The sequence below is a fragment of the Aquarana catesbeiana genome, linkage group LG05 (genome assembly GCF_042186555.1).
Source record: "Aquarana catesbeiana isolate 2022-GZ linkage group LG05, ASM4218655v1, whole genome shotgun sequence".
Lineage (NCBI taxonomy): Eukaryota > Metazoa > Chordata > Amphibia > Anura > Ranidae > Aquarana > Aquarana catesbeiana.
In genome coordinates this window covers 167547588-167565927 of record NC_133328.1, presented here as the reverse complement: position 1 = coordinate 167565927, position 18340 = coordinate 167547588, and the positions used below count along the sequence as shown (strand labels likewise).

Below are 18340 nucleotides of genomic sequence, written 5' to 3'. Positions count from 1 at the left end.
GCTTATAACCTTCCCTTACTCTATCCAAAATGAAAAAAAAAAGCTCTGCCTATAGTTCTACTTAAAAAAATAAATACATAAATATTTTGGCAATTAAAGGAGAAGTCCAGCCTGAGCTCGTTTGGCTGGGCTTCTCCCATGGGTCACAGGAGTGCGGTCTGAATTCCGCTCTCTGCTGCCATCACTGGAATCAGTCCAGGCACCACGTCATCGCGACAATAAATTCTGGATCCTCCAGGTGCCTGTACTTATGCCTGTCTAAGCCTCTCAGCGAGCCGCTGATAGCCTCAGACGGTCGCTCGCTGCCCCTCCACAACTCAGCGCTCCAGTGAGTGTGGAGGAGCAGAGCAGGAGAGCTGCTGATTGACAGTCAGCAGCTCTCCGCTCTGGGATCTGTGAGAACCGAGTCATCGGCGGTGTTCAATGGCTCGGTTCTCAGTGCAGGGGCGGCAGAGAACAGATGCGGCACTGGAGCGATGCTGCATCCACCTAGGTAAGTATAAATGGGAAAAAAAAAAAAAACCTTACTTCTCTTTTAATACACATTATTAAGTGCACCTTATCAGAAAAAAGCACAAAATTGCATTATTTGGATGTTCAATGCACATGGAAAATTGGGACCACACACATGAAACATTGAAACATTTACAAATACATCAGACATCACATTCACAGAGTGAACATACATCATTTATGTAAGATCACCATATGGATTCATTTATGATTTTTTGCATTTACTTTAAACAATATCCTCCAGTTCATGGTCAGGTCGCACACTAATTATCAGTCAAATCTTTTAGTAAACATCCGTGCATTGAAAAAGATGAGACTCATCTTTCTATCTGCTGAAGATAGATCAGTATCCTCCACTCTCATCATTTACCCTCAAAATATTTGTATTACACGTATCAGGGAACGGAAATGTGCTTTAGCTCATTCAAACAAGATCAGTCTTACGCCTCCTTCTATCACCACAGTAAATCAGTTGTTTATATATGCGGCACATTGTAAAGAATTACAGCAATACTTTAATGTCACAAACCTTGAAGAATGAGATAATTATCTTACCTTAACTCTCCTTTCAGGAAACAATGAACATCTTCAATAAAATAATACGTGGATTCTGGAGCAACACATGGACCTGTCAAATAGAACAGAACTTTACACACAGATTCATACAAACTTGCCAAAAGGAGAAAAAAAAACCTCAAGAACACCTGAATAATAAGAGTGCCTGAAGACATACATCTAAGGTGCTCCGTGCAGCTGCTAAACATAACTTTGCCTTTTACAGACATCACCATGTAAGGCAATGGAAAAATGAACCCTTTTATAAATATGGAAGGGGAAAGATGTGTGTGCTAAACCACGAATCAGTGTTTTTTTTTTTTTTAATAATTATTCTGAACATGCTTACAGTTAAAAAAGAATGAGGTAAGTAAAAAAGTGGAAGTAGTAATCACTTGAAAAGACTTGCCTGTTTTGTGAGAGTTGTGTTAATGCTGATCTTGGTGTCCCAGACTGTAGGTACTGTGTGTTCTATCAATCTCCCACTCTCCAGACTAGTGTAGTATGAGAGCCAGCAAATTCTGCATCTCAGCCCCTGAGAATGGAAGAGAGAAGCAAAGGTTTAGTATTAGGTGGGAGGGACAGGGGCTGGGGGGACTGACTGGAGAAGGGTTAAATGCACACACTTGAATAAACATACAGCAATAAGGACTATGTGTCTTTAGGCTGACACTTATACCCACACACAGATGACTAATCTTCTAAAATGCATTGTTATAATAAAGAAAGAACAACGATATACTTTTGCAGCAACACAAAACTCACTTTCTCTAATCTTCATTTCACCAGCCACAGCAAGCAGATATTTTCAATTGGGCTGGAAAAAGTTCAAACATGCCTTTTAACTGGCACTGTAGTGTTTTTTTTTTTTTTTTTTTCTAAGTCCACCTTATGGTGGCCATATGCTCATCAATAATTGATAGAATTTTTGTGTGATTGATTAATCTTTTTCAACTGGAATAATCACATCTATAGTCAGCAACCTATTTAATACATATACCACACATGGGGTAAGTGGATTTCGATCAATAGTTAAGATATAATTATAACTTATGGCCATAAGTAATTAATCGCATCTCCGTTTCTACCAATATCATAATCTGAGCGAACTAAATATGTTTGTTTTCATGAACAAAATTATCTCAGTGCTGACGATCAATGCAAAACGATCTATAATTTTTCAATCTGCACGATCGACTCAAAGTTATGGCTTAATATCTTTGCAGATTCTATCATTTTGTTAAAATCGGAGATTGATTGGATAAAGAGATTGAAGCTTATATAGCCACCCTTTGTTTCTAGAGTTTGTTAAGACCAGGAAATGATTAAAACAGTGGATAGAAGTATACTGTTTTTTTTTTTTTTTTATAATCACTTTTTCTTTATTAAGACAAATTCCAACATACAACATAAAAATACACATTGCACAATACAATCTATATAAATCTTTTCATTAACATACACCACACTAACCCCCCCACCCCGAGAAAACACACTGGATCCTTGATCATGTCTTCTTCAAAAGAGAGAGAAAAAAAAAGGAAAAAGCCCACCCACTTGCCTATCCATAACCAAAACTCAATTTGTGCAAAACATTATTCAAAGTATAAGAAGGGGGCTTTACAGTGCCCTATCACGTGTGAAGCAACCAACAATACAAAAAAAAGTAATAAAAATAAATAAATAAATAAATAAGTGTATAATTTCAAATTACTATTTTCGTGTCCTATTATGTTTAGTGTTTTTTAATTCAATATAATCTCACTCTAATATTTCATTTTTATGCCTATCCATCTTTCATTTCAATCTACCCTTCTTTATGTGATTCCATTACGTATTGCCCATCCCATACCTAATTTACTATTATAACTTATCCTCTTCCTTTAATGACATCAATCATCATTCCACTGTGCCTCCCAGCGGAGGAAAAAAAGAAACAACACAAAAAACAACACAAAAAAAGAAAAAGTAAATTCCGACGTGTGTGGACAATTCCAAGGCACAAAGTGCCACGCATGCTCAGAATAAATTAAGAGAGGAAAGCTATTGGCTACTGCTCCGTTTCTAGTCCCGACGTATGTGTTTTATGTCACTGCGTTCAGAACGATCGGGTTTTCTGACAACTTTGTGCGACCGTGTGTATGCAAGACAAGTTTGAGCCAACATCCGTCGGAAAAAATCCATGGATTTTGTTGTCGGAATGTCCGATCGTGTGTACAGGGCATAAGTGTCATTTTCTTAATCCAAGGGGCTATCTCCTCCCAGAAAACTTTCTTTGGGCAATGCCACCATAAATGCAGAAATTAACACCTTTGGTTACATCCCTTCCAGCAGTTAACATCCGCCGATGGATATATCTGAGCCAATCGAACCAGTGTACAATACCATCTTCTCAGGAACTTATAAGACATCTCCTGTATATGGGAACTTATTGAAGTATGGTGTGTCGCTCCCATCAGCCTTTTATTTTGCTCTGATGTAAAATTATAGCCCAGTTCTCTTTCCCATTCTCAAATGAAATAAGGAGTTGTCATATTTTGGGTGCTCAGAACCAGCCTATACATTCGAGACAACATATGACCCAGCTCTGATAAGTTAATACACCATTCCTCAAAAGCAGGGCTTTTTTTCAGCAGGAAAGCGGGGGAACGCAGTTCCAGCACCTCCAGCACTGAATGTATGTAATAGCATGGGGTGTGGGGTGTTTGGACGGTCTATTGATGTTGGCTGCTGGGGGATCTGATTTTTTTGTAAGGGTCTATTGTTGCTGATGGGGAATCTATTGCTGCTGGGGGGTCTTATGTTGCTGGATAGGAACTACTGTTGAGGGAGAGGTCTATTTTACTGGCTGCTGGAGGGTTGATTGATGCTGGCTGTTGGGAGATCTGTTGTTGCTGCTGGGGGGGGGTCTAATGTTGCTTGGGTGGATATTTTGGTACTGGGTGTGATATTTTGTTGTGGGTAGTTTACTGTTGCTGCAGAGAATCTATTGTTGTTGGGGTGGAGTCCATTGTTGCTGGGGGAGTCTATTGTTGTGTGGGGATCTATTGCTGGGATTCTATTGTTGCTGACTGCAGGGAATCTATTTTACTGCTTTTCTTTTTATCATCAACATGCTTCATACAAATGATTTAACCACAAAACGATACTTGGTTCTGTATTCTCTAAAAGGGGCAGTATTGGTAGGTGGGTAGGGGGTGGAATCAAGGGACGGTGGTCAGAGGTGGGTAGGGGGAAGAGACAAGGAGTGACTCAGATGGGGGGAGTTCCTGCACCTATTCTCCGAGGAAAAAAAGCCTTGCTCAAAAGTAGTAAGCGGGTTTGCTGGCCTAATCTGGTGCTTCCACTTATTGAACAAGTCTGTCAGTTGATGGTATTTCCATACAGCCATTGGTACTTCCCCCAGTATTCGAACCAAATCCACCAATGGAAGCAATTGCCCTTCCCGTCCATTCCCGAGTGATCTAAACTCCCTTTCTCTTATAGGGGATATTGCCCCCCCCCCCCCCCCAATATAGGGGATATTGGGGGGGGCAAACTTTCCTGTACTGTTCATTCTATCATTCTATCCCAAATAGTGTTGTCTTCGTCAGTGGTGATGCATATTCCGACAACCCCCTATAAGAGACCAGAATCCAGGGGGCTCCAGCCAAGTTCCTACCTGCTAATGTTTTCTCCAAGGGCACCCAAATTTTACTAGTAGAGTCATGGCACCAGTTCATTATTATTATTTAAGGTACTTATATAGCGCCGTCAATTTACGCAGCGCTTTACATATACAATGTACATTCACATAAGTCCCTACCCTCAAGGAGCTTACAATCTAAGGTCCCTAACTCACATTCATATACTAGAGCCAATTTAGACAGAAGCCAATTAACCTACCACCATATCTTTGGAGTGTGGGAGGAAACCAGAGTACAAAAACCCACGTAGGCACAGGGAGAACATGCAAACTCCAGACTCCAGGTAGTGTTGTGGTTGGGATTCGAACCAGCAACCCTTTTTACTGCTAGGCAAGAGTGCTACCCACTACACCATTTTGCCCTAAAGTTCATTATACAAACCAGGGCCATGGCTCTGTAATAAAATGCTATATCCGCACCCCACGCTCTTGTTTTGGTCTCCTCAAAATCTTGTGTGCCAACCTGGGATGTTTATCTCCCTACACAAAGGTCACAAGAGCCCCTCATATTTGTTTAAAGAATGTCTGTGGGAGTGTTATGGTACGGTATGTAAAACGTAGATAAGCCTGGGAATTACCCTCATTTTAAGCGAGTTTACCCTGCCAAACCATGTCAGAGTATGACTTCTTCACGTTTGCAAGTCTTTTATTATGGATACCTTCAAGGGTCCGTAGTTTAAATCATATAAGCGCTTTATATCTGAAGAGATATAGATCCCTAAATAGAATCAAGGCGCCAAACAAAAGGAAAAGATTGTTGCAAGGTGGTCTTCGTCCTCAAAGGCACATGGCTTGGCATCAACACTGATTTTTCAATATTTATTTTAAAATTAGATATGAGGCCAAACCTGTCTATTTCCAACATCAGTTCCGTCAAAGACTCTTGAGGAGAGGAGAGGTACAACAGTAGCTCATCTGCGTAAGTGGAGATCTTATGTTCCGCTGATCCAATTCCCCTAATCTTCCTATTTCCCCTAATCGTGCGCAGGAAGGGCTCCAGCACCATAGCAAACAACAATGGGGACAGTGGGCATCCCTGTCTAGTCCCATTCCGTATCTCAAAATAATCTGATAGTCTACCATTAACTTTAATCCTTTCTCTAGGGTCTGCATACAGTGCCGTCACCCATTCCATCATCCGCTCTCTCAGACCATCTCCCTCAAAACTCCAACTATAAACTCCCACCCCACCATATCAAATGCTTTTTGACCATCCATTGAAATTACTACACTCGGGGTCAGTTCGGTCCATTTTGCATCCAATGCAATACATGCAGGGCCTGAATAGTATTATCTCTAGCCTCTCAGCCCTTCATAAACCCTGTTTGATCTGGGTGAATCAATTTAACTATATGTTCTTGTAACCTTAGGGCTAGAATTTTAGCCACGAGCTTAGTGACAGAGTTAAGGAGGGAGATGGGTCTATAGCTGGCACAGCACTGAGGGTCTTTCCCTACCTTCGGGAGAACCATCACATAAGCAAACAGTGACTCTGGAGGCAATGGGTTAGAGACCGAGATAAAGTTAAGGTCTCTGCAAAGAGGAACCAACAGGATTGAGGAAAACTTTTTATAATACATATTTGTTAAACCATCAGGTCCCGGGCTTTTACCTAATGGCAAAGCCGCAATCGCTCCGCCCAGTTCTTCAATGGAGATTGTTTTTTCCATTTCCTCCAAGGCCGCAGATGGAATGGCCTGTAGCCCTGAGGTTTCAAGATATTCCCAAATTCTATCCAAACGGCCACCCTCCTCCGCCCCCACAGGAACTGAGTGTATGTTATATAGAGACACATAAAAGTGATGAAACTCAGCTGCTATTGCTTGGGAGTCCACTATCTGCTTATCGCCTGTCTTTATAGTGTGAACATGGCATGAATCCTGTTGTTTCTTTCGTTGTCTAGCCAATAATCTCCCACCCTTATTCCCCTGTTCATAGAATCGGTGGGCAAAGTATCTATGTTTATTTTGAGCTTTTTGATTGAGAAGATGTTTTAAGTCTGCCCGCAGTTTCTCCAGTCTCTGCGCGTCCCCAAATTTTAAATGGGCGTAATGTTTAACTTCAAGTTTATGTATTTCCTCTAAGAGCCTGACCATTTCCTTCTGTCTCTCTTTTTTAATACGCGAACCCAATGAATTTAACTCCCCTCTGATGACTGCCTTGTGGGCTTCCCATACCACTTGGTCAGACACCTCCTCTGATATATTGGTCTCAAAATATAATGCTAATGTGCGGGACAAGGATTCCACATTCTGTTTATCATCCAAAATAGATTCATTCAATCACCATGTTCTTTCCAGGCTCCGAATCGATGCCAGACATAGCGTTAAACTTATTGGAGCATGGTCTGACATGGTGATTGACTCAATAGTTGGTGAAATTACATAGTTCAGATAATATTGATCGATCAACAACATATCGATCCTTGAATATACATTGTGTATCTTGGAGTAATAACTGAAATCCCTGTCTCGCTCATGCAGTACCCTCCAACTGTTCACCAAATGCAGAGAGCGAAAGCGCTGTTTAACATATCTTAACGCCTTCTGAGACACAAAGGTTTTCCCCAAAGAGGTGTCTAGACTAGGGTCCAAGGTAATGTTAAAATCCCCTCCCATAACCAGTAAACCTTCCCGAAACTTCCCCAGGATCTCCAAAGTTTTAGATAGAAATTTAACAGTATGGATATTGGAGGCATATATAGTAGCTAGGCTATAACGCTGGCCCTGGATCTTTCCTTTAACAAAAAGAAAGCGGCCCCCAGGATCTACTCGTATTTCTGTAGGTACTAGAGGACATTGTTTGTGTATAGATATTTTAACTCCTCTAGCCCTAGGAATGGGTGAAGGTGCATGAAACCATTGATTATATAGGGAAAGAGGCATACAAGGGGTCGACCCTGCCACGAAGTTTGCCTCTTGCAAAAAAACTATCTCTACCTTCATGTGAGGCAGTTCATGGTTGGTAAAAAAATAAATAAAAAGGGGGAGGGTGGTGGTGGACTAAGAGGACAGAGGGAAAAACAGTAAGGGTTTAATCATTCTGCGTTGCATAAGAGATCTATATGATAAATCTGGAAATAAGGCTATTTGTGCACCTTCAAAACCAACCGTGGATTTATTGCAGGCTGCTTTCATGATGGCTTCTTTCACTGGCTATCTATGTAGTTTAGAAATGACATCTCTTGGTTTTTCTGCATTTCGTGGGGTAGGGGCGAGGGCACGATGGATTCTGATCACCTTTGGAAGCAATTCAAAATTTTGTTTTATTTCAGGCAGGCCCCTTATACGTATATTTTGCCTACAATCTCTATTTTATTGATTATCCATTTGATCTAACAGAAAATTCAACACCTCATGATGTTTTGTCATATCTTGGATATCAGCCACTCCTTGTCTAATATCATCCTGCCCCATCTCCATTTCCTCTACTCTGTGCCGCAGTGCCCCTATATCCTCCCTTAACCCATCCACAGCCTGTTTGCAGGATGATTCAACAGCGGTTATAAGTAATTGAATGTCTTTCTTTGTGGGAAGTGCTCTGAAATGTTCTCTTAAGTCCCAACCCACTATTAACTCTGATGCACTTAGTTCATTATAAAGATCACCATACAAAGGGTTAATATACTGCATCCGCCCTGTAGAGGCTGTCTCTGGATTCATCACAGTCCTTTGCTGATTTTTCCTGATTTACTGCTGGGTTTTGTAGTACCATGACTTTCAAATTCCAGGGGTTCAACCGTCCCTCCTGGGATTCCTTGCACCTCCTGAAGACTTGGGTCCCCTCCAATACACTCCCCCTCCGGACCCTCCGGACCCTCCGTTCCACCGGCATAAACCGAGGTGTCTCTCCCTTCTCCTGGGAGATCCCTTTCCAGGGTTGTACAGCTCTGCTTTGGGCTCAGAGGTATTTGGCCATTGCCATGTGCTGCAACACCCCTTCCAAAGCCTGCCACTCCTCGGCCCTTGTACGGGGGGATCACATCCGACGCTCCCCGGTCCCCCCCTCATATCAGGGGAGCAAAACTTCCTTCCCTCCTGGACTGGGTTTTTTTTAATTTCGCTCCCAAGATCCGCACTCTGCGCCAAGAGGTAAGCTCTAAGCCAGTTAGCCTGGCTCTTTCCACCACCACCGGGCAGAAGTGCAGCTGTACGCCTGCGTGTGGACATGCTTTAGCTGGTCTGGAGCCTGCTGAACACCACAGCCTATCTTCCTGGAGCCTGGGGATCACTGAGCAGCATGCTCAGCCAGCGTGTCTGTTCATGTCACGCCCCCAGAGGTATACTGTTTAATTTCAATAATTTTTTTTATTTTCAACTCCAACTGCCTGCTCCTCCATCTGACAGTTCTTTAATAGGTCACGTCATGCTGGGCCTGCAGACGTCACGGGGGGAACTGTCAGATGGAGGAATAGGCAGTCAGAGGTTAGTCTTCGTTGTGGGCGGAGCTTTTTTCTTTTTATTTCTTTTATCGGGTTTGGTGGTGTGGTGTGGGGGCGGCATGATTCACAATGAATCTACATTGGGGGCATTGTTTTTTATTTTTAATAAAGGAATTGTCAAAAAGTGTGTATTTTTATTTCTTTTTGACACTTTTTTTGCAGTAGCGGCCTGTGCATTGAGCGCGCACGGGCGCCACCCCCCCATCCCTGCCGCCGCCCTCCTATCCATGCGCCTGGCTCCTTTCAGGACACCGGGTGCATGGATTCCTATGGAGGGGGTGTTTTTTTTTTTTTTTAAGCACCTAATTAGAGCCAGAGGCTCTAATAGGCATCAAAAAAGGGTGGGCTCGGGACACAGAGAGTGGGCCCTGATCCCACCCAATAGTGTGACCATAGCGAATGAATTTTTGCTATTTTCACACAAAAGTTCCTCCCCGCCAATCAGGAGGCAGGTCAGTGGGACCTGTTTCCCGATTGACCAAACCACCAGGTGATCCTATTGAATGCCTAATGCTTTGGCAGAAGAGGAGACACAGAGCAGAGGAAGCATGAGACACCTCCGCCGCCACTGCAGCCTGCTGCCCGCACTGCTGCCCGCACTGGAGGAGACACAGGAGGAGAGGACACCACAGCCCGGTAAGTGCCGCACCTCCCATGGGGGGGTGCTGTCAGTGCCGCGAGCCCAGCACTGGTGGGGGCAGTGCTGTCACTGCTATATACCCTATCTGTAATGCTGACCTATATACCCTATCTGTAATGCTGGGCTATATACCCTATCTGTAATGCTGGGCTATATACCCTATTTGTAATGCTGGGCTATATACCCTATTTGTAATGCTGGGCTATATACCCTATTTTTAATGCTGAGCTATATACCCTATCTGTAATGCTGAGCTATATACCCTATCTGTAATGCTGACCTATATACCCTGATCTGTGAGGCTGAGATATATACTCTGTCCTTTGATGCTGATCTGTATACTCTGCCCTGTGATTCTAGGGCTGTATACTCTGTCCTGTGATGCTGAGCTATATATGCTGTCCTGAGATGGAGAGCTGTATACTCTGTCCTGTGATTCTGGGGCTGTATACTCTTGTTCTGTGTTGCTGAGCTGTATACTCCTGACACTATGGGTGGAAGCAAGTGGAATACAGGGGACGGAGTGGGTGGATCATATAAGGGGTGGGGCTTATGAGAAGTGGTAAGGGTCAAAAAGGAAGGGCAGGGTCTGCCCCCCCATGCTAAAACTTCACCAGCCGCCACTGTTTTTTTGTGAGTGAGTAGGGGTACAATATACCCCATACTCATTCACATAGGGGGGCAGGATTTGGGGGCCCCCTTGTTAAAGGGGGCTTCCAGATTCCAATAAGCCCCCTGCTCGCAGACCTCCACAACCATCCCCCAGGGTTGTGGGGAAGAAGTCCCTGTCCCCATCAACATGGGGACAAGGTGCTTTGGGTGTGAGGGCAGAGGTGCTCACTCATACCCTCCCTTTCCTGACCTGCCAGGCTGCATGGTTTGGATATTGGGGGGGACCTCACGCCATTTGTTTTTTCAATTTTGGCATGGGGTTCTCATCCAAATCCATACCAGCCCGGAAGGGCCGTCAATTCTTTTTTTTACATTCATCTGTCAGTGGGGAACCCCGCTGACAGCTAATGACTCATTGGTTGTTAAGGATGCGGCGGCCGGCTTAAAGTGGTTTTAAAGGTAGAAGGTTTTTTTTTAACTTTAATGCATTCTATGTATTAAGGAAAAGAACCTTCTGTGTGCAGCTTTCCACCCAGTCCCCCTTATACTTACCTGAACCTGATCTCAATCCAGCACTGTTTCCAATAGCAGTAACTTTCTATGCACTTTCTCTCTCCTCACTGGCCATGAAGGCAGCAGTGAGAGCCATTGGCTCCTGCTGCTGTCAATCACAGCCTATGAGGAGAGAGCAGGGTGCAGAGCCAAGCTACATTGTGGGTGTCCACCATAACACAGAGTATGACATGTTTGTTGTTAAAAAGAAATCCCATTACAATCACTTTAAACAGTTCAAACACAACATTCTGATATAGGCATGCACTTAAAGTGACCCCAAACAAAATTCTTATTCTCCACTACTTAATGGACCTGTAATCTATTTTATTGTGTTTATCAGCCTCCTTGTAACTTTCTTCGTCAAATCACAGGAGGAAAAAAAAAGAATAGATTTGGAGGAGGCAGAGAGCTATGGTTGTTACCTTTTTGAATATATATATATATATATATATATATATATATATATATATATATATATATATATATATATATATATATATATATATATATAAATAGACTTTAGTGTCACTTTAAAGTGTATCTAAACCCAAAAACAAAAATGTATAGAGCACTCCTTTAAAGGAGAAAAAGGAGAGGCTCCATAAATGAATAATGTCTTTATACATGTGTAGAAGCCAAGGATGTAATCCATCAAAGATGAAGGAGAGTGAGTGGGTAGGAACATTATTTATTTATTTTTTTTTTAATTTATGTTTATTCAAAATTTTGTAGACATACAATACAACACATACAAAACTTATGTACCAGCCCCCTCCCCCCTTAGATTCCTCCCACCCCCTCCCTGTGCAACATTCCATACACTACAGGAGCATAATCACTTTGAACAACTTGGTGACATAAACAATGTTTTCCGTGAATCCCATGCATTACACTCTCTTCTCAGGGAAACAATTCTCTACTTGGTTACCATTAATATAAGAACATTACTTTAATGAAAAAGATTTTCTTCTAAAATGTCTATGAAAATGATGCTAATAACTGTATATTAAGCAAAAGTAAATGTACATATTACAGCATTAAAATGTGTTTTTTTTTTTTCATTAAAATGTTTTAAAACATCAGTGTGAAGTATAAATGATGCATTTCAAGTTAGCAGAGATTTTTTATTGTTTCCACCATGTGAAAACACACCTACAAAGGTGAAAATAATATGATTGGGAAAATATGTTTGTTGTGGACCTTGCTAAACATACATGGGGCCGTAGACATGGCCCTTAGGCGGGGCACAGATGCATATTCCCTGTGTGAACAAGGCTTTATGACCTTAGCACACTTAGTAAATCACCAATATAAATGCTTTACCCTTTTTCCACATAAACTAAGATTTTGTCATGGCATGGCCTGCTCAACTTAACTCTTAACCAATGGTGGCTGCTAATATCACTAAGTGACCATGCAGGCTCCTGGAGGAGTGAGTAAACAGGAACAGAGGTGGCTCTAAGCTTTGTGAGGCCTTAGGCAAATCCCTTTGCAGGGGTTAAGGAAGAACCCTGAGGCAGAGCATCTTATTACTGCTGCTGCTTGTGTGGGTGGGATGTGTACCGCGCCAATCATATGGGATGAATAGGAGAGGAGGGTCAGCAGGGATGAAGGAAGGAAGGAAGGAAGGAAGGAAGGAAGGAAGGAAGGAAGGAAGGAAGGAAGGAAGGAAGGAAGGAAGGAAGGAAGGAAGGAAGGAAGGAAGCCCCTTACATCAGAGTACTCACTGGGAGGCAGGAGAGAAAAGGGAGGTAATGGATGGATCAGGCTGCATTTCTCCTCTTCTGGTCGCTGGGCTTGAAACTTAGGCAGAACACTGCTGGGGAGTGTGGGTGGGGCAGACACAGGAGAAAAGGGCGGAAGGACCTTTGTTAACCCCAGAGACAGCTCCTTAATTACATGGTTGCAAGGCCCCTCTGAGCACAATGCCTTAGGAAACCGCCTAATCTGCCCAATTAAAGAACGGCCTCTGAACAGGAAGCATTTAATGTGCTATACAAGTACGAGTATTCATTGTCCCTGAGGAAATTCACTCCCGCCCACTCCCTCTCGGTTCACCCGTCCATCTGTTTACTGATTGGTGGAAATGCTGAGGAGATTTAGCAGGATTCACATGCTCACCATTCTACGTCAGCAGAGCTGAGATTTGTAGAGCACTGCATAGTACTTCCTGCATACTCATCCCTTCCTAGGTGTCTGGATGGCCAGTTAGTGATGATGTAAATGGCCACCATTTTGTTTGATTTTAGCTACAGGGTCAAATTAGGCAGGCCATGACCATGTTTAACATTTGTATTGATGATTAATTTTTTTGTTTTCAAAAGGTTCAGTTGTCCTTTAACCACCGCCATACTGCCATATTGTAAAAAAAAAAAAAAAAAAAAGCAGGGAAGTGGATGTGCTGTATATAAAAAGTACTTAAAAAAAACACACTTGAACAGTCAGGGCACCTATGAATAGCTGTGATCTGAGCTGTCGTTGGACAGCTTAGATCACAGCACTGATGTACAGAGCCATGACTTTGTGTGAATCAAAGACAGCCATCACAATTGTAAACACTGGCAATGTTTACAAACACTTAGTCCATTCACAACAAAGGAGGCACTCTTTCCTTCCTTGTGAATAGGCTGAATGTTTGTAGACACAACAGGAAGGAGATTCAGCTGATTGAAGGAGAAGGTGGGGAGTGCAACTGACCATTAACAATTGTGGGATTGATTTTTTACATAAAACTGGGGAATGAAAGGATGATGTAGTCACTCATTGCTAGCATTTGGAGTGTAGTACAGATGTAATGATTTTGACTGTTGGGGGTCCTGTATCATAATGCAGCATATGCATTTGTCCTTCCATGGTAGCTGCATATCTGCCTTGTGTGTGTTTTTGTATTTTTGTGGTGTTCATGTGGTTGGTGCATTGGTGCACCTCACTTCACCTCTTAGCTCTCCCTCATTCCATCCTATGGGAGAGGCCATGGCTCTCACATCATTGGTGCATCTGTAGGGTGTGTCTGTAGGGTATAGGTTCTGTGAAATAAGCAATTTCAAGCTAGGCTCTGAAGAAGGCCTTTGAAACGCATCATCCTGAGGGGTCTCATCAAGGACCCCCCACTCCCAGGTTTGGTAAATCGAGCAACCGATGAGAGATAGCCACACATGTGGCCTTACGAGCATGCTTTTAACTTATGTTTGTGAGTAGACATCTTTATGATTTTATTAATATCTTTTAATAAATCTGTTAGACAATGCACTAGGCCAGTGCCTCTTTTCTTTTTCTATTCTCACAGCACTGTCAGGACAACCCCAGTCCTAGAGGAGGGCAGCAAGGCATCTATGAGATTATCCATGATGTGACCAGGCACCTGTGACACTACACAGTCAGCTGACTCTAGAGCAGGAGTGTATTGTTCTTTTCTGTTGGGGATGAAAAGACCCCAGACCACCATGACGGTGGGATAGTTTTTAGGGAGGTTTTAAAGTGCCATAGATTACTAATAATTGTAGGATTTTTTTAAGATGGAGGAGGGATAATGTGCCAATGCCCACCAATGATTGTGGGGCCAGTGATAGTGTGATAACAAAATTTTACCTTAGTACTTCCTTAGTAACACATAAAAACCTATAACCAGTTGATGGCTACAATAACATGGAGAAGGAGACATTGCTCTTTATTTTCCTGTGTCCTTCTACTGTAATTTTAATGTTGCGCTGCACCACCCACCTCCAGCCAGGAAGGGGAGAGCCAAAACCAAGCAAGCCCATAGACTTCTATGCAGAGTGCAGATAATCCTGGGAGTTGTAGTTTGAGACAGCAGCCATAATGGCTATACTATAATGGTTACACTAGAGATCCCAATAGGCACTGTGCAGTAGACTGGGAAAGTTCTTTCTCTTGGCCCCAAGGGAGCTAGAGAGCGAGCACCTCTGTCTTGATATTTGCCTGCCAGTGGGAGACCATACCAGAGGAGATCCGAGCCTGAGATTGGGAGTGAAGACACCCAGATGCAGCGCAGCACTGGCCACATTGCAGCCCCTGCACCGCTGCCACAGGTAGACTGGAGCAACCACTTACCCCCTGCTTCCCACTGCTTATCACTGGAGGCTTTCAAGGGAAACCGAGGGCCCCCTTCTACAGCAAAAGGTCACTGCAGCATCCCGTGGACTAGGGAGAGGGCCATGCACCCATTACCGATACTGCTAGCAGGGATTGAACCACTGAGAGCAATACATCAAGTGTACCCAATCCATATCGCACCAATACTGCTCTTATTCCAAACCTAAATTGCACCTATACTAACCCTTTACCACATTATACCAAACTTTTACTGTATGTGAACCACATCTACCTTGCACCTGTGCCGAGACTGTACCATACCTATAGTATATCTATATTGCATGCAGGTTAACTGGGACTTTGCTTAGGTACGCAGATGCTCTTAAAGGGCCCCAATGAGAGTCAGCAGAAGAACATCTTAAAGGACTGTCCCTCCTGCGCTAATTATTCAGCAAGCCCTTTTGTTCCCCTGCCCCTTCCACTGCCATCCCCCTTTTCTTTTGGACAGTGCATACCCAGTCAGTCTAGGACTAGCATCACCACCATAAATGCACTCTGACAGTATTTCCAGGACTCTGTAAACTTTACTACTGCTTACGTCTGCACTTGAGGCAGCCTTAATACTGATTATGCTGATCTGGATGCCAAATGTAATTTTATGCCTCGCTCTTACTGTTAATCACTTTGTATGGTAAATTGTGTTATTACCAATGTTAATCCATTTTATGCTTGCCTAGTTACCAACAATATTGGGTGACAATATATTACATTTGTATAAACCAAAAGCAATATGAATTCAATTGGTGAAATTAATCAACAGTGCAAATAATATTGAGCGTCAAATAAAATTGACGTATAACATATTCAATGACAGATGGTCAGTGATATTGTGGTATACACCAGTGAGTGATAAAATATAGTCCATCAATGAGTGGAAAAATTGTGAATAAATTTTTGTCTCCGAATATTGTGTGAAATCCACCACCGCAATCAACAGGAATGCGCCCTTACCAGAATACCATGATCCCCCATCACAAAGGATCAGGGAAAGCGTGTGTTGTATTATACACCGGCTCCATGGAACAGCTAACAAACTCCAGATGATGGTAAGTCACTTCACAACGGCTCAGATCAGCAGGGAAATGTTGTGGTGCATAGAAGAAAATAATGCTCCAATAGTGTAAAAACCAACGACTATTTATTATTAGAAAAAAGTAATACACTTACAAGATAATAGATGTAAAAAACTCAGAAAGTCTGTTGCGCCGGCCGGAGCACAAACAGACAACCCGTTCCTACTGGATTCACGAATGGAGTACGAGGTGACGTCACCTCGTACTCCATTCGTGATTGAGTAATTGTCAGTTAAACGATCACAGCACTGAAAACTGAAAAATGGCCTGGTAATGAAGGTTTAAAACAGGCTGGCACTCAAGTGGATAAAGAGAGAAGCTGGGAAGTCTGTGAAAAACTTACGAATTACCCAGAGGACCAAATTCAAGTGTAGAAACTATATATACATAACATAAGATCCTGGGTCCCTCAACAGTATATGGTATAAATTATATTGAAATATAGTACATGCGAACCATACTGTTATAGTGAATAAGCTACATGGAATTTTTCTACTCATTTAACCAGTTGCCGACCGCCTAACGCAGATATACTGCGGCAGAATGGCACGGGCAGGCAAAATCACGTACCTGGTACGTGATTGCCTGCCGCGGGCGGGGGGGTCCAATCGGGACCCCCCCATGCCCGAGGCGGTCGGCTTCTGACTGGGAGCGATCAGAGGTGAAGGGGAGACCATCGATTCATGGCCCCCCCCTCGCGATCGCTCCCAGCCAATGAGAATCTTCCCCTGCCTCTGTATGGTACACAGAGGCAGAGGAAGTGATGTCATCTCTCCTCGGCTCGGTATTTTCCGTTCCGGCGCCGAGGAGAGAAGACATCCAAGTGATGGTAAAACACACACACAGTAGAACATGCCAGGCATACTTTACACCACCCTTTACCCCCCAATCCCCCCCCGATCATCCCCTAATCATCCCCCCCCCCCTGTCACACTGACACCAAGCAGTTTTTTTTTTCTGATTACTGCATTGGTGTCAGTTTGTGACAGTTAGTGTGGTAGGGCAGTTAGTGTTAGCCCCCTTTAGGTCTAGGGTACCCCCCTAACCCCCCTAATAAAGTTTTAACCCCATGATCACCCCCGTCGCCAGTGTCACTAAGCGATCATTTTTATGATCGCTGTATTAGTGTCACTGGTGACGCTAGTTAGGGAGGTAAATATTTAGGTTCGCCGTCAGCATTTTATAGCGACAGGGACCCCCATATACTACCTAATAAATGTTTTAACCCCTTGATTGCCCCCTAGTTAACCCTTTCACCAGTGATCACCGTATAACTGTTACGGGTGACGCTGGTTAGTTCGTTTATTTTGTATAGTGTCAGGGCACCCGCCGTTTATTACCGAATAAAAGTTTAGCCCCCTGATCAACCGGCGGTGATATGCGTTGCCCCAGGCAGCGTCAGATTAGCGTCAGTACCGCTAACACCCACGCACGCACCATACACCTCCCTTAGTGGTATAGTATCTGAACGGATCAATATCTGATCTGATCAGATCTATACTAGCGTCCCCAGCAGTTTAGGGTTCCCAAAAACGCAGTGTTAGCAGGATCAGCCCAGATACCTGCTAGCACCTGCGTTTTGCCCCTCCGCCCAGCCCAGCCCAGCCCACCCAAGTGCAGTATCGATCGATCACTGACACTTACAAAACGCATAACTGCAGCGTTCACAGAGTCAGGCCTGATCCCTGTGATCGCTAACAGTTTTTTTGGTAGTGTTTTGGTGAACTGGCAAGCACCAGCCCCAGGCAGTGTCAGGTTAGCGCCAGTGGCGCTAACACCCACGCACGCACCGTACACCTCCCTTAGTGGTATAGTATCTGAACAGATCAATATCTGATCCGATCAGATCTATACTAGCGTCCCCAGCAGTTTAGGGTTCCCAAAAACACAGTGTTAGCGGGATCAGCCCAGATACCTGCTAGCACCTGCATTTTGCCGGTCCGCCCAGCCCAGCCCAGCCCACCCAAGTGCAATATCCATCGATCACTGACACTTACAAAACACTAAACGCATAATTGCAGCGTTCGCAGAGTCAGGCCTGATCCCTGCGATCGCTAACAGTTTTTTTGGTAGTGTTTTGGTGAACTGGCAAGCACCAGCCCCAGGCAGTGTCAGGTTAGTGCCAGTAGCGCTAACACCCACGCACGCACCGT

General features: G+C 43.5%; 1 protein-coding gene across 2 annotated transcripts in view; it reads right to left on the bottom strand.

Annotated features, from left to right (window-relative positions):
• Nucleotides 1-1630, bottom strand: part of LOC141144549 (collagen alpha-4(VI) chain-like) — a 418531-nt gene extending 416901 nt beyond the window's left edge. Inside the window, exons 1-2 of one of the 2 annotated variants that reach the window (XM_073630331.1) lie at nt 1478-1630; nt 1069-1141 (exon numbers count right to left, since the gene is read on the bottom strand). The gene's annotated coding sequence lies outside the window, so the exon portion shown is untranslated. The remainder of the gene's footprint in view (nt 1-1068; nt 1142-1477) is intronic. The other variant, XM_073630330.1, reaches the window with a different exon arrangement.
• Nucleotides 1631-18340: the final 16710 nt, after the last annotated feature.